Genomic DNA, 16,362 nt, shown 5'->3' on the forward strand with positions numbered 1-16,362 from the left:
ATATTTTATTTATTTATTTATTTGAGAGAGAGAGGCACCGAAAGAAAGACAGAATGGGCATGCCAGTGCCTCCAGACCCTGCAAACGAACTCCAGATGGATGTGCCCCCTTGTGCTTCTGGCTTACTTCTCCTGCCATAGCTTTTGATTAGGTTTTCAGTACCAGGCATGTATACCTTCCCATAGAGTGGGTCTTCAGTCCAGTTAGAAAGCAGTTGGTTTCCCCCAAAGCAAACATGCCACTATTGCACTCGTTCATACATTTGGCCTGTCTGGCCAAACTTTAGGTTTCCAGTGTCCACTGTTTTCACTGCTGCTGACTTCTGTCTCTCATAAGACTGCATAGAGTGCAGCTTTTTCCAGGTTACAGTTGGCAGAGAGAGTGGCTGGGGAATTGAACCTGGGCTGTCAGGATTTGCCAGCAAGCACCTATAACCACTTAGCCAATTACTCAGTCCATGTTTACTTGGCTTTAAAAAAAAATGTTTATTTTTATTTATTTGAGAGCAACAGAGAAAGAAAGAGGCAGAGAAAGGTAGAGAGAAAGGGCACTCCAGGGCCTCTAGCCACTGCAAACAAACTCCATATGCACGTGCCCCCTTGTGCATCTGGATGACATGGGTCCTGGGGAATTGAGCCTCGAACTGGGGTCCTTAGGCTTCACAGGCAAGCTCTTAGCCACTAAGCCATCTCTCCAGCCCAGCCATCTCTCCAGGCCAGCCATCTCTCCAGTCCTACTTGGCTTTTTTATTAATAACTTTCTTTGTTCAATTCCACAGCATGTTTTCTCGTGACTTTGAAGCATCTGATACTACTCTTGTGAATCCATGGCCTTGGCGATGTGTCTCATCACTCTGCAGTGACAATGGTTCTACAGGGCTGGTTTTGCCTCTCTTCCTGGTGTATCTGAATCTATCTGATTATAAGTTGACCTCTGATTGTAACACACACAGCTGATGATTTAATAAATCAATCCCTAATTTTACTATATGTCCATTCCATGAAACATAAATCTCAATAAAAGAAAAAACATGGTTCTATTTTGGGAAAGACTTCTGAAAAAGTTCTCTGAAGTTTATTCTGACACCAGATGTGATATTCTTTCCTTTATATTCTGGCCAACATCTGTCCATGGCTCAGTTTATTTGTCTTATGTGGTAGAAAGTCTCCTTTGAGTCACTCATTACCAAAATAGTCACTATAGGTGCCTGCAGGATGGAATTCCTCTTCACTTTGTTCCAAATAAATTCAGTTTCTTTGATGATAGCCTTGGGCTGTCTGTCCTAATGGGGTACCTTTCTGCTGTAATATAGTAACAATGGATGACCCACTACTCTCAGAGTGACACCTTGGCATTATGAGTAAGTCACTGGAAAGAGGTTTCTAGACTTTGCAATTCGCCTTTTTCAATATGCAGCCTTCAACCTAATTGCTAGGTTAAAGGCAATCAAGGGCACTTGTGTTCTTGGCCTAGCACACCTATGGAAAAGCTTCTTCTCGCACTATGCAGAGTAAGGGATTCCTTGACCTTTTGCTTTACCAATCCAGAATTAAGTGTCCTGGGCATTATATTTATCGTTTGTTATTGGGAGCTATTTTCTAGTGGGGTCAGGAATTGGTCATGTCTGAAATTCTGCTAATTAGCAGAAATTCTGCTGATCTTGTAGAATGAGTAGATTTTCTGAAACAAAACAAAAAATCATTCCTTTAAAAATTATTCACTTCTGAGATGCCAGTGTGGGGGGTGAATATTCGTTTCTTCTAAGTCTTTGGGAAATTAAAATGTTGTTATTTTTGTTGGTTACTTGGTTTTATGGTGTTCTGTTTACACAGTGTGGCTACCTTCCTGTAGTACAGATCAATTAGTATATATATATATATATATATATATATATATATATATATGTGATCCTTTATTCTTCTTTCTAATCAAGAGCCTAGAAAAATGGGAACAATGACTACCAAAAGAGAAATGGTTAATCTTCCTTGGATGACTATACACCACTTAAATATAAAAGTGAGTCTAGTTATATTTTAAATTCATGTTTGGCTTCAACAGAGTAGAAAACCAGATTGACTTGCAAGCATGATGCTGTGATTGGTACTGTTTCCAGAGACTATTGAGAGATAGTATATTACATTTTACTATTATTCTTGAAAGCTCTGCTATGCTACATTTAAAAAGACAATTAACATGTTTTAAGTAATCTAATGATGATTGCTTTCCTCTTTGAAATAGCAAAAATCTAGGATGTGGACATGTAACCATGCCTGACCTCTTCCAAGAATTTCATCTGGGAAATCTCATTAAATTCTTTCACTCTGACACCAACTCTCCACAGTTCACTCTGGTATTTCAAACCCTGACCTTAGGTTTGAACCCTTTGAATTTTCATGCATTCATTTCCAAGTGTTAATTTTATACCTACAGATGGATTCTTTTCTGGTGTAGAATAGAAATTTCCTTCCTATATGATACCTTACATGTTTCTCTTCAAATTATTCCTCAGATCCTAATTTTATTATTATTTGGACTTGCCATTTGATCAAAGTGAAAGAGTCCAGACATGATATATAACTACTATGGTACTGTACCACCCATACCAAATAGGTTGCAAAGTCTTAACAACTTTCTTTGCATAATGTTTCTCATTTCTTGTTCTTCTCTAGTTTACCATATATGTCAACCAACATATAGAATTACATTGTCTCTTCTGAAATACTATGATTGTTTTCTATAAGAATTTCACCTTCCTGGTGTTTCAGGACTAGAGAAGAGAAATCCCCAAGACTTGGACAAAGGTCTTTAGCTATTTGTTTTTCATGACTGAACAAATTTTATTTATTTTGGTTTCACAGAGCAATGGAAAATTTGTTTTATTTTATGCTATTTTAGTCATTAAGGCACAGTGAGATAGTGATAGTTTCAGTTCAGGAAAAAGAATGTCTAAAATTTTTGCCATATATAATTTTTCATTTACCTACTTGTTCATCCAAATCCATTTTATGACTTTGTATTTATTTCAAAATAAAATCATAATATTCAATAATTCTCCACTGTAAGTTAATTTTAATTTTGCTTAATGGTGATATACAGAATGAAGTTCTTTTGAAAGAGAAGAATGGTATATATATATATATATATATATATATATATATATATATATTTTAATTTTTAAAATTTAGTTTAATTTTTTCTCATATTTTAAAACATTTTCCATGATTATAAAAAATATCCCATGGTAATACCCTCCCTCCCCCCTTCTCCCCTTTGAAATTCCAACCTCCATCATATCCCCTCCCCATCTCAATAAACCTCTCTTGTATTTTGATGTCATGATCTTTCCCTCCTCTTATGATGGTCTTGTGTAGGTAGTGTCAGGCACTATGAGGTCATGGATATCAAGGCCAGTTTTTGTCTGGAGGGAGCACGTTGTAAGGAGTCCTACCCTTCCTTTGGCTCTTACATTCTTTCTGCCACCTCTTCCGCATTAGACCCTGAGCCTTAGAAGGTATGATCGAGATGTTATTTGTTAATCTAATCACTTCTTTCCAGCACCATGATACCTTCTGAGTTGTCCCAAGGTCATTGCTATCTGAAAAGAGAAGATTCTCTACCCAAAGTGAGAGTAGCATTAATATAAGGGTATGGATATTAAGAGAAGTGCTTACTGGGCAGTTAGATAAGCATACTGTATACACTTATCCAGACATCAGCAGATGTTACACCCCTAGGACTCATGACTATCTTTGTATTAATTTTTCAGTAGCATGGATGTATTTCCTCCCTTGGAGTTGGCCTCCAGTCCAATTGGAGGACAGTTGGTTTCCACCATGATGCACATGCCACTATTGCACCTGTTGGCTCATTTGGCCTGGCTAGCAAATTATAAGGCTTGCAGTGTCCACTGTTGAGTATCTGCACTGGTGTTTTCTCTTTCTCCCATTGAAATGCATGTAGAATGGTTCCTTCCAGCTTTCTGTCAGCTGGTCTATATGGAGGTGGTTATTATCTCAGTTCTAGCAGGATTTCTCAGTGGCCTTGCAGCCAAAGTATTTGGAGTCTTCAACAATAGAGTCTTACCATTGATTCCTGGTGGGAAACCAAGGGCATATGTAATGGCCTATAATGTTTTGGAGGCATCATGGATCTCCCTGGCCAACAACTCACTGGAAGGTATCCTATCCCTAGCACTGAAAATTTTCTAGCAACAATCTATGGCTCCTGAGTATTCCATTGTTCAAAACCAGAGGATTATATTTGATTTATTATATCCTCTTAGATTTGATTGGCACTCCCCCCACCTTTCCTTTACTCAATCACCTCCCCAGACCTCACTTTGGGCCTTTTCACCCACATTAATCCATTCTTCTACTTACATATATAAAATACCAACCTATTAAGTACTCTCCTCCCTTACTTTCTCTTCCCTTTCCCTTTGTATCTCTTTTTTAACTTACTGGCCTCTGCTACTGAGTTTTTTCCTTCTCACACAGAAGCCTAATCATCTGTAGCTAGGATCCACATATGAGGGAGAACATGTGCTGTTTGGCTTTCTGGGCCTGGGTTACCTCACTTAGTATAATCCTTTCCAGATCCATCCATTTCTCGGCAAATTTCATAACTTCATTTTTCTTTACCGCTGAGTAGAACTCCATTGTATAAATGGGCCATATGTTCATTATCCCCTCATCAGTTGAGGGACATCTACACTGGTTCCATTTCCCAGCTATTATAAATTGAGCAGCAATAAACATGGTTGAGCATGTACTTCTAAGGAAATGAGATGAGTCCTTAGGATATATGCCTAGGAGTGCTATAGCTGGGTCATATGGTAGATCAATCTTTAGCTGTTTCAGGAACCTCCACACTGATTTTCACAATGGCTGGAGTAGATTGTATTCCCATCAACAGTGTAGAAGGGTACCTCTTTTTCCACATCCCCACCAGCATTTATGATCATTTGTTTTCATGATGGTAGCCAATCTGACAGGAGTGAGAAGGAATCTCAATGTAGTTTTAATCTGCATTTCTTTGATGACTAGGGATGTAGAACATTTTTTTAGATGCTTATATGCCATCCATATTTCTTCCTTTGAGAACTCTCTATTTAGCTCCATGGCCCATTTGTAATTGGTTTGTTTGATTTCTTATTATTTAACTTTTTGAGTTCTTTGTATATCCTAGATATTAATCCTCTAGCAGATATATAGCTAATGAAGAACTTTTCCCATTCTGTAGGTTTCCTCTTTGCTTTATTCAGTGTCCTTTGCAGTACAAAATCGTTGTAATTTCATGAGGTCCCAGTTAATCTGTGGTTTTATTGCCTGAGCAATTGGGGTTGTATTCAGAAAGTCATTACCAAGACCAATATGTTGAAGGGTTTCCCCTACTTTTTCCTCTAGCAGTTTCAGAGTTTCAGGTCTGATGTTAAGGTCTTTAATCCATTTGGACTTAATTCTTGTGCATGGAGAGAAAGAAGAATCTATTTTCATCCCTCTACAGATACATATCCAGTTTTCCCAACACCATTTGCTGAAGAGGTTGTCTTTTCTCCAATGAGTATTTTTGGCCTTTTTATTGAATATCAGGTAGCTATATCTACCTGGACTTACATCTGGGTCCTCTATTCTGTTCCACTGATCTACATGTCTGTTTTTTTTGCCAGTACCACACTGTTTTTGTTACTATGGCTCTGTAGTATAGGTTAAAATCAGGTATGGTGATACCACCAGCCTTATTTTTGTTGCTCAGTATTATTTTAGATATGTGAGCTTTTTTGTGATTCCAAATGAATTTTTGGATTTTTTTTTCTATTTCCATGAAGAATGCTTTTGAAATTTTGATAGGGATTGCATTAAATGTGTAGATTGCTTTTGGTAAGATTGCCATTTTCACAATACTGATATTTCCAATCCTGGAACAGGGATGTTTTTCCACTTCCTAGGGTCTTCTGCAATTTCTCGCGTGAGTGTTTTAAGGTTTTCATTGTAGAGATCCTTTACTTCCTTGTTAGGTTTATTACAAGGTACTTTATTTACTTTGATGCAATTGTGAATGGGAGTGATGCTCTGATTTCATCCTCTGTGTGTTTGTTGTTAGCATATATGAAGGCTACTGATTTCTGTGTATTTATTTTGTGTCCTGCTCCATGGCTATAGGTGTTTATTGGCTCTAACAGTTTGCTAGTAGAGTCTTTAGGATCCTTTATGTATAGAATCATGTCATCTGGAAACAATGATAACTTGGTGTCTTCCTTTCCAATTTGCATCCCTTTTATGAGCATCTCTTGCCTTATTGCTATGGCTAAGACTTCCAGTACTGCATTAAATAAAAGTGGGGACAGTGGACACACTTGTCTTGTTCCTGATTTTAGTGGAAAAGCTTCCAGTTTTTCCCCATTTAGTAATATGTCAGCTGTAGGCTTGTCATAAATAGCCTTTATTATATTGAGATATGTTCCTTCTATTCCCAGTCTCTGCAGTATTTTATCATGTAGGGATGTTGGATTTTGTCAAATGGTTTCTCTGCATCTAATGAGATGATCATGTGATTTTTGTACTTCAATCCATTTATGTAATGCATTACAGTTATCGATTTGCATATATTGAACAATCCCTGCATCTCTGGGATAAAGCCTACTTGGTCGGGGTGACTGATTTTGCTGATATATTCTTGTATTCTGTTTGCCAATATTTTGTTGAGAATTTTTGCATCCATCTTCATGAGGGAGATTGGTCTGTAATTTCCCTTTTTGTTTTGTCTTTACCTGGTTTTGTTATCAGGGTGATGCTGGCTTCATAGAAGGAGTTTGGTAGAATTCCTTCTTTTTCTATTTTATGGAAAAGCTTAAGAAACAATGGTGTTAGCTCTTCCTTGAAGGTCTGGTAAAATTCAGCAGTGAATCCCTCTGGGCCTGGGCTTTTTCAGTTGGGAGATTTCTTATAACTGTTCGGATCTCAATGCTTGTTATAAGTCTTTTTAAGTGATTAATCTCATCTTGATTTAATTTAGGTAGGTCATATAAATCAAGGAAAGCATCTATTTCTTTCAGATTTTCATACTTTGTAGAGTATATGCTTTTATAATATGTCCCTCTGGTTTTCTGATTTTCTCTGGAATCTGTTGGTATGTTACCTTTTTCATCTCTAATTTTATTAATTTGTGTCTCTTTTCTCATTCTTTTAGTTAGATTTGCTAAGGGTTTATCAATCTTGTTTATCCTTTCAAAGAACCAACTCTTTTTTTCATTGATTCTTTGGATTGTTTTTACTTTCTATTTCATTAATTTCTGCCCTAATCATTATCATTTCTTCCTGTCTGCTGATTTTGGGTTTGCCTTGTTCTTCTTTTTCCAAAGCTTTAAGGTAAAGCATTAGGTCATTTACTTGATTCCTTTCTAATTTCTTAATATAGGCACTTAAAGCTATAAATTTACCTCTTAGGACTGCCTTCATTGTGTCCCAGAGATTTTGGTATGTTTTGTTCTCATTATCCTTTGACTCTATAAATTTTTTGATTTCCCTCTTGATTTCTTCATTGACCCATTCATCATTTGGTAATGTGTTGTTTAATTTCCATGATTTTATGTATGCTCTATGGCCTTTCTTGCTATTGATTTGTAGTTTGATTTCATTGTGGTCAATGCAAGGAATTATTTTAATTTTCCTGTATTTGTTGAGATTTGCTTTGTGTCCTAATATTTGGTCTATTTTTAAGAATGTTCCATGTGCTGCTGAAAAGAATGTATATTCTGCATCATTTGGATGAAATGTCCTGTATATGTTTGTTAGGTCCTCTCCTTTTATGACCTCATTTAGTCCGGATGGCTCTTTGTTTATTTTTTCCCAGAATGACCTGTCAATTGATGAGAGGGGGATGTTGAACTCACCCACTACCACTGTGTTTGGTGCTATCTGTGACCTTAGTTCTAAGTGTTTGTTTTATGAATTTTTGGCCCCCATGTTAGGTGTATATATGTTTATTTTTGTAATGTCCTCATGTTAGATGGTGCCTTTAATCAATATAAAGTGTCCTTCCTTATCTTTCTTAACTAATGTTGGACTGAAGTCTACCTTGTCAGATTTTAGGATAGCATCCCTGGTTGTTTTCTAGGTCCATTTACTTGAACACTATTTTCCAAACTTTCACCCTAAAATAGTGCCCATGCTTTGTAGAAAGGTGGGTTTCTTGGAGGCAACAAATTGAAGGATCCTACTTTTTAACACAGTCTTCAAACATATGTCTTTTGGTTGGGGCATTGAGGCCATTGATATTAAGAGATTTTTTTTTTAATTTTTATTAACATTTTCCATTATTATAAAATATATCCCATGGTAACTCCCTCCTTCCCCACCCCTACACTTTCCCGTTTGAAATTCCATTCTCCATCATATTACCTCCCCATTACAATCATTGTAATTACATATATACAATATCAACCTATTAAGTATCCTCCTCCCTTCCTTTATCCACCCTTTATGTCTCCTTTTCAACTTACTGGCCTCTGCTACTAAGTATTTTCATTCTCACGCAGAAGCCCAGTCATCTGTACCTAGGATCCACATATGAGAGAGAACATGTGGCGCTTGGCTTTCTGGGCCTGGGTTACCTCACTTAGTATAATACTTTCCAGGTCCATCCATTTTTCTGCAAATTTCATAACTTCATTTTTCTTTACCGCTGAGTAGAACTCCATTGTATAAATGTGCCACATCTTCATTATCCACTCATCTGTTGAGGGACATCTAGGCTGGTTCCATTTCCCAGCTATTATAAATTGAGCAGCAATAAACATGGTTGAGCATGTACTTCTAAGGAAATGAGATGAGTCCTTTGGATATATGCCTAGGAGCGCTATAGCTGGGTCATATGGTAGATCAATCTCTAGCTGCTTTAGGAACCTCCACACTGTTTTCCACAATGGCTGGACTAGCTTGCATTCCCACCAGCAGTGCAAAAAGGTTTCTTTTTTTCCACATCCCCGCCAACATTTATGATCATTTGTTTTCATGATGGTGGCCAATCTGACAGGAGTGAGATGGAATCTCAATGTAGTTTTAATCTGCATTTCCCTGATGACTAGTGACGTAGAACATTTTTTTAGATGCTTATATGCCATTCGTATTTCTTCCTTTGAGAACTCTCTATTTAGCTCCATAGCCCATTTTTTGATTGGCTTGTTTGATTCCTTATTATTTAACTTTTTGAGTTCTTTGTATATCCTAGATATTAATCCTCTATCAGATATATAGCTGGCGAAGATTTTTTCCCATTCTGTAGGTTGCCTCTTTGCTTTTTTCACTGTGTCCTTTGCAGTGCAAAATCTTTGTAATTTCATTAGGTCCCAGTGGTTAGTCTGTGGTTTTATTGCCTGAGCAGTTGGGGTTGTATTCAGAAAGTCTTTGCCCAGACCAATATGTTGAAGGGTTTCCCCTACTTTTTCCTCTAGCAGTTTCAAAGTTTCCGGTCTGATGTTAAGGTCTTTAATCCATTTGGACTTAATACGTGTGCATGGCAAGAGAGAAAAATCTATTTTCATCCTTCTGCAGATATTTATCCAGTTTTCAAAAAAAACCATTTGCTGAAGAGGCTGTCTCTTCTCCAATGAGTATTTTTGGCATTTTTATCGAATATCAGGTGGCTATAGCTACTTGGGCTTACATCTGGGTCCTCTATTCTGTTCCACTGATCTACATGTCTGTTTTTGTGCCAGTACCATGCTGTTTTTGTTACTATGGCTCTGTAGTATAGGTTAAAATCAGGTATGGTGATACCACCAGCCTCTTTTTTGTTGCTCAGTATTATTTTAGATATTGGAGGTTTTTTGTGATTCCAAATGAATTTTTGGATTGTTTTTTCTATTTCCATGAAGAATGCTTTTGGAATTTTGATAGGGATTGCATTAAATGTGTAGATTGCTTTAGGTAAGATTGCCATTTTCACGATATTGATTCTTCCAATCCAGGAACAAGGGATGTTTCTCCACTTTCTAGTGTCTTCTACAATTTCTCTCTTGAGTGTTTTAAAGTTCTTATTGTATAGATTCTTTACTTCCTTGGTTAGGTTTATTCCAAGGTATTTTTTTTTTTTTTGATACAATTGTGAATGGGAATGATTCTCTGATTTCATCCTCTGTGTGTTTGTTGTTAGCATATATGAAGGCTACTGATTTCTGTGTATTTATTTTGTATCCTGCTACATTGCTGTAGGTTTTGATCAGCTCTAACAGCTTGCTAGTAGAGTCTTTAGGGTCCTTTATGTATAGAATCATGTCATCTGCAAATAATCATAACTTGATTTCTTCCTTTCCAATTTGTATCCCTTTTATGTGTGTCTCTTGCCTTATTGCTATGGCTAAGACTTCTAAAACTATATTAAATAGAAGTGGGGACAGTGGACACCCTTGTCTTGTTCCTGATTTTAGTGAAAAAGCTTCCAGTTTTTCCCCATTTAGTAATATGTTGGCTGTAGGCTTGTCATAAATAGCCTTTATTATATTGAGATATGTTCCTTCTATTCCCAGTCTCTGTAGGACTTTTATCATGAAGGGATGTTGGATTTTGTCAAATGCTTTCTCTGCATCTAATGAGATGATCATGTAATTTTTGTCCTTCAACCCGTTTATGTAATGTATTACATTTATAGATTTGCGTATGTTGAACCATCCCTGCATCTCTGGGATAAAGCCTACTTGGTCAGGGTGAATGATCTTTTTGATATACTCTTGTATTCTGTTTGCCAATATTTTGTTGAGAATTTTTGCATCTATGTTCATGAGGGAGATTGGTCTGTAATTTTCTTTTTTTCTTCTATCTTTGCCTGGTTTTGGTATCAGGGTGATGCCGGCCTCATAGAAGGAGTTTGGTAGAATTCCTTCTTTTTCTATTTCCTGGGAAAGCTTAAGAAGCAATGGTGTTAGCTCTTCCTTAAAAGTCTGGTAAAATTCAGCAGTGAAACCATCCGGGCCTGGGCTTTTTTTAGTTGGGAGATTATTGATAACTGATCGGATCTCCATGTTTGTTATAGGTGTATTTAAGTGATTAATCTCATTTTGATTTAATTTAGGTAGGTCATATAGATCAAGGAAATCATACATTTCTTTCAGATTTTCATAATTTGTGGAGTATATGCTTTTATAGTATGTCCCTATGATTTTTTGAATTTCTCTGGAATCTGTTGTGATGTTACCTTGTTCATCTCTAATTTTATTAATTTGTGTCTCTTCTCTCTTTCTTTTGGTCAGATTTGCTAAGGGTTTATCAATCTTGTTTATCCTTTCAAAGAACCAACTCTTTGTTTCATTAATTCTTTGGATTGTTCTTTTTGTTTCTATTTCATTAATTTCTGCCCTAATCTTTATTATTTCTTCCTGTCTACTAATTTTTGGCTTGCCTTGTTCTTCTTTTTCCAAGGCTTTAAGGCGAAGCATTAGGTCGTTTACTTGAGACCTTTCTAATTTCTTAATATAGGCACTTAAGGCTATAAATTTACCTCTTAGAACTGCCTTCATTGTGTCCCAGAGATTTTGGTATGTTGTGTTCTCATTATCATTTGACTCTATAAATTTTTTGATTTCCTTTTTGATTTCTTCATTGACCCACTCATCATTTAGTAGTGTATTGTTTAGTTTCCATGATTTTGTGTATGCTCTATAGCCTTTCTTGCTACTGATTTGTAGTTTAATTCCATTGTGGTCAGAGAGAATGCAAGGAATTATTTCAATTTTCCTGAATTTGTTAAGATTTGCTTTGTGTCCTAATATATGGTCTATTTTAGAGAATGTTCCATGTGCTGCTGAAAAGAATGTATATTCTGCAGCCTTTGGATGAAATGTCCTGTACATATCTGTTAGGTCCATTCCTTCTATGACCTCATTTAGTCCAGATGCCTCTCTGTTTATTCTTTCCTTGGATGACCTGTCAATTGATGAGAGTGGGGTGTTAAAGTCACCCACCACCACTGTGTTTGGTGTTATCTGTGACCTTAGTTCTAGTAGTGTTTGTTTGACGAATTTGGGAGCCCCCATGTTAGGTGCATATATGTTTAGGATTGTAATGTCCTCGTGTTGGAGTGTGCCCTTAATCAATATAAAGTGACCTTCCATATCTTTCTTGACTAACATCGGACTAAAGTCTACCCTGTCTGATATTAGGGTAGCAACCCCTGCTTGTTTTCTAGGCCCATTTGCTTGAAACACCGTCTTCCAACCTTTCACCCTAAGATAATGTCTATCCTTTGTAGAAAGGTGAGTTTCTTGGAGACAACAAATTGTAGGATCCTGCTTTTTAACCCAGTCTGCAAATCTATGTCTTTTCGTTGGGTCATTGAGACCGTTGATATTAAGAGATATTATTGAAAGGTGTGTATTTATGTTTGCCATTTTTTTTTTTTTTGTGTGTGTGTGTGTTACTGGTTCTACCTGTGCTCTCTTCTGTTAACTGGTATTTGAGTATAGCTGGTTTTTTCTAGGTTCCTTATATGTGTGCTTTTCCTTTTGTTCATCCGGAGGATTCTATCAAGTATTTTCTGTAGAGCTGGTTTTGTCTTCAAATACTCCTTAACCTGCTTTTGTCATGGAATGTCTTTATTTCTCCATCTATTTGAATGGATAACTTTGCAGGATAAAGTAACCTTGGTTGACAGTTGTTATCTTTCAGAACTTGGAATCTATCACTCCAAGCCCTTCTGGCTTTAAAAGTTTGTGTTGAATAATCTGCTGTAATCCTGATGGGCTTGCTTTTGTAGGTAACTTGATTTTTCTCTCTAACTGCTTTCAATATTTTTTCTTTGGTTTGTGTGTTTGGAAGTTTGATTATAATATGGCGAGGAGAAGTTCTTTCTGGGTTTTGTCTGGCTGGGGTTCTAAAGGCTTCCTGTATCTGTTTTGGCACCTCTTTCCCAATTTGGGGGAAATTTTCCTCTATGATTTTGTTGAAGATGCCTACTATGCCTCTGGAGTGGAGTTCTTCTCCTTCTACTATGCCCTGAATTCTTATATTGGATCTTTTCATAGTGTCCTGAATATCTTGAAATTCCCACTCATACTTTTCTATAAGTTTGTCTTTCTCTTTGTTGGACTACATTAGGTCTGCCACCTAGCTTAGATATTCTGTCCTCTCCCTCATCCATTCTACTGGTGAGATTTTCTACAGAGTTTTTTATTTCATTAACTGTGTTCTTCATTGCTAGTAATTCTGACTGGTTTTTCTTTATTATTTCTATTTCCCTATTTATGTCTTGTATTGCCTTCTTTATTTCATTAAATTGGTGTCCTGCCTCTTCTTTGATTCCTTTGATTTCCTCTTTGATTTCCTCTTTGATTTCTTCTTTGATCGTTTTCATGTGTTCTTTGACCTCTTTGAACATATTTATAATTATTCTTTTGAACTCTTTCTCAGGCATTTCCTCCAACTCTTTCTCACTGGAGGACATTTCTGATGCATTAATACTTTTAGGTGGATTTATATCGTCTTGCTTTTTAGTGTTTCTTGTGTTATAATGTATATATTTTTGCATCTTGGATTAAGTTAATGCTTGGATTTTCTAGCTAGCTGTGTATTCTTAGCTGTATCAATTGATTTGATGTAATATATTTTCAGGGTAGGACCTTAAGGTGTTAGGTGTGGCTCTTAAGACTCTGAGAGTATCTACAAAGATGTTCTTAGGGGTTGAGTTTCCCTGCTATAGGAGTATTCAAGCAGGCTGAGTGGAATAAAATACAGGTAGATTCTAAAATTTAACTAAACACTGTACACATTCAATCAAAAACAGCCCCGAGTATGTATGCAAGAGTAGTTATTATAATGACCAGAACCTCTATCAACAAGGAGGTTTAGATTTCTGGTCTGTTGAGGGATCCAAGTCAGCTTGTGACCAAGTGAGAGCCTTTCCTGGTGCAATCCCAGTTACCTTGGGTGATTTTGGTCTCAGTCAAGTTGCTGCCTGGGTCGTCGGGCTGCTGTTCTGATTTCTGGAGCTGGGCACTTGCTTTTCCTACGGGGCAAACCGCGCCGCTTCTGCTGCCTCTGCTGCTGCCGTAGCTGCCACCACCAAAGCCACCACCGCTGCTGAAGCTGCCGCTGCCGTGTCCACCGCCGCTGCTCCCCCCGAAGCCGCTGCTGCGGGATCTGCCGCCGCTGCCGCTCCTGGGTCCGCTGCTGCTGGGGCCGCTGGTACCGGTGCTGGAGCCGCTGAAGTTGCTGCCAAACTCTGCTCCTGCTTGGGTCCCGCTGTCAGCCCAAGTTGGCGCGGCCCAGTCCCGGGCCGCTGCTGTGTTCGCTGGAGCTGGGTTCAGGCAGTGGGGGAGGGGAGGGAGCCGCGGCTGCTCTGGTTGTCTCGCTGGTCCACGTGTGCTTCTACCTCACGGTCTTCTCCTCCGCTGCTCGCTGCCGCTCTCCCCTCACGTTTCCCGATTCGCGGAGAGCAGGGAGTGAGGGGAAAATCCCGCACCTGGCTTTTCCTGCGGCTCGAGCCGAGAGTCTGGTGGCTTTCTCCTGCGCCGCGGCCGAGCTGCCAGAGCCGCTTTTCCTGCCTGTGCAGGCTAGGATGGTCTATAACTCTTCTACTTCTCTGCTGCCGCCTCAATTTCCTATACACCTCACTTTTTAGTAAAAGTGTGTATTTTGCTGAGTTTTTTTGGTCTTTTTCCCCCCTAGGCTGCTTTGGTGTGGTACCTACGCCACCATCTTAACCGGAAGTCCTTAAGAGATATTATTGAAAGGTATGTATTCATTTTTGCCAATTTTTTTTTGTAGTTCCTCCTGTTTAACCTTTGCTCTCTTGTGTTAACTAGTGTTTGAGTATTGTTTGTTTTTTTCCCAGTTCCGTATATGTGTGATTATCTGTTTCTTCTGCATGGAGGATTCTTTCAAGTATTTTCTGTAGAGCTGGTTTTGTTTTCAAATAGTCCTTTAGCCTACTTTTCTCTGTCTATGTGAATGGATAGCTTTGCATGATAAAGTAACCTTGGTTGACAGTTGTTATCTTTCAGAACTTGGAATATATCACTCCACACCCTTCTGGCTTTTAAATTTTGTGTTGAATAATCTACTGTAATACACATAGGCTTGCCTTTGTATGTAAGTTGATTTTTCTCTCTAAGTGCTTTCAATATTGTTTTGTTTGTTTGTTTTTCGAGGTAGGGTCTCACTCTAGCTCAGACTGTCTTAGAATTCACTATAGAGTCTCAGGGTCACCTCAACCTCATGGCAATCCTGCTGCCTCTGCCTCCCAAGTGCTGGGATTAAAGGCATGCAACACCATGCCTGGCCTTGCTTTCAATATTTTTTCTTTGGTTTGTATGTTTGGTAGTTTGATTATCATATGGTGAGGAGAGGTTCTTTCCAGTTTTTGTCTGGCTGGTGTTCTAAAGTCTTCCTGTATCTGCATTGGCCCCTCTTTCCCAATTTGGGGGAAGTTTTCTTCTATGATTTTGTTAAAAAAAGGCCAACTCTGCCTTTGGAGTGAAATTCTTCTCCTTCTACTATGCCCTGAATTCTTGTTTGATCTTTTCATAATGTCTCGAATATGTTGAAATTCCCACTCATACTTTTCTATAAGTTTGTCTTTTTCTTTGTTGGACTGTATTAGATCTGCCACCTGATCTTCTAGTTTAGATATTCTGTCCTCTCCTTCATCCATTCTACTGGTGAAATTTTATACAGTTTTTTTATTTCATTAACTGTGTTCTTCATTTCTAGTAATTCTTACTGTTTTTTTCCTTATTATTTCTATTTCCTTATTTATGTCTAGTATTGGCCCCTTTATTTCCTTAAATTGTCGTCCTGTGTCTTTTTTGCTTCCTTTGATTTCTTCTTTGAGTTATTTGAACATACTTACCATCATTCCATTGAAATCTTTCTCAGGCATTTCCTCTAACTCATTCTCACTGGAGGTCATTTCTGATGTAATAATACTCTTTGGTGGATTTATATTGTCTTGAGTTTTAGTGTTTCTTATGTTATAGTGTATATATTTTTGCATCCTGGATTATTTAATGATTGGATTTTCTAGGTAGCTGGATATTATTAGATGTGTTAATATATCTGATATTATATAACTTCAGGGTAGGAGCTTAAGGTGCTAGGTGTGGCTCTGAAGACTCTAATGGTATGTACAAAAGTGACTGTAGGTGTTGGGTGTGCCTGCTGTGAGATGACTCAAGTAGGCTAAGAGGAACGAAATAGAGGCACATTCTAAAATTTAACTAAACAATGTACACTGTCAATGAAAAACAGTACAGAGTATTTTCCAAGAGTAGGTATTATGGCAACCAGATACTCTGTCTGTCCCTTAGGCTGTGTGGTGCTTCACCCACTCCCTTTGTCCTGACAAGGCAGTTATGATTTCTGGTCTGTTGAG

Source organism: Jaculus jaculus, chromosome 1 (genome assembly GCF_020740685.1).
Source record: "Jaculus jaculus isolate mJacJac1 chromosome 1, mJacJac1.mat.Y.cur, whole genome shotgun sequence".
In the NCBI taxonomy this organism is placed as follows: Eukaryota; Metazoa; Chordata; class Mammalia; order Rodentia; family Dipodidae; genus Jaculus; species Jaculus jaculus.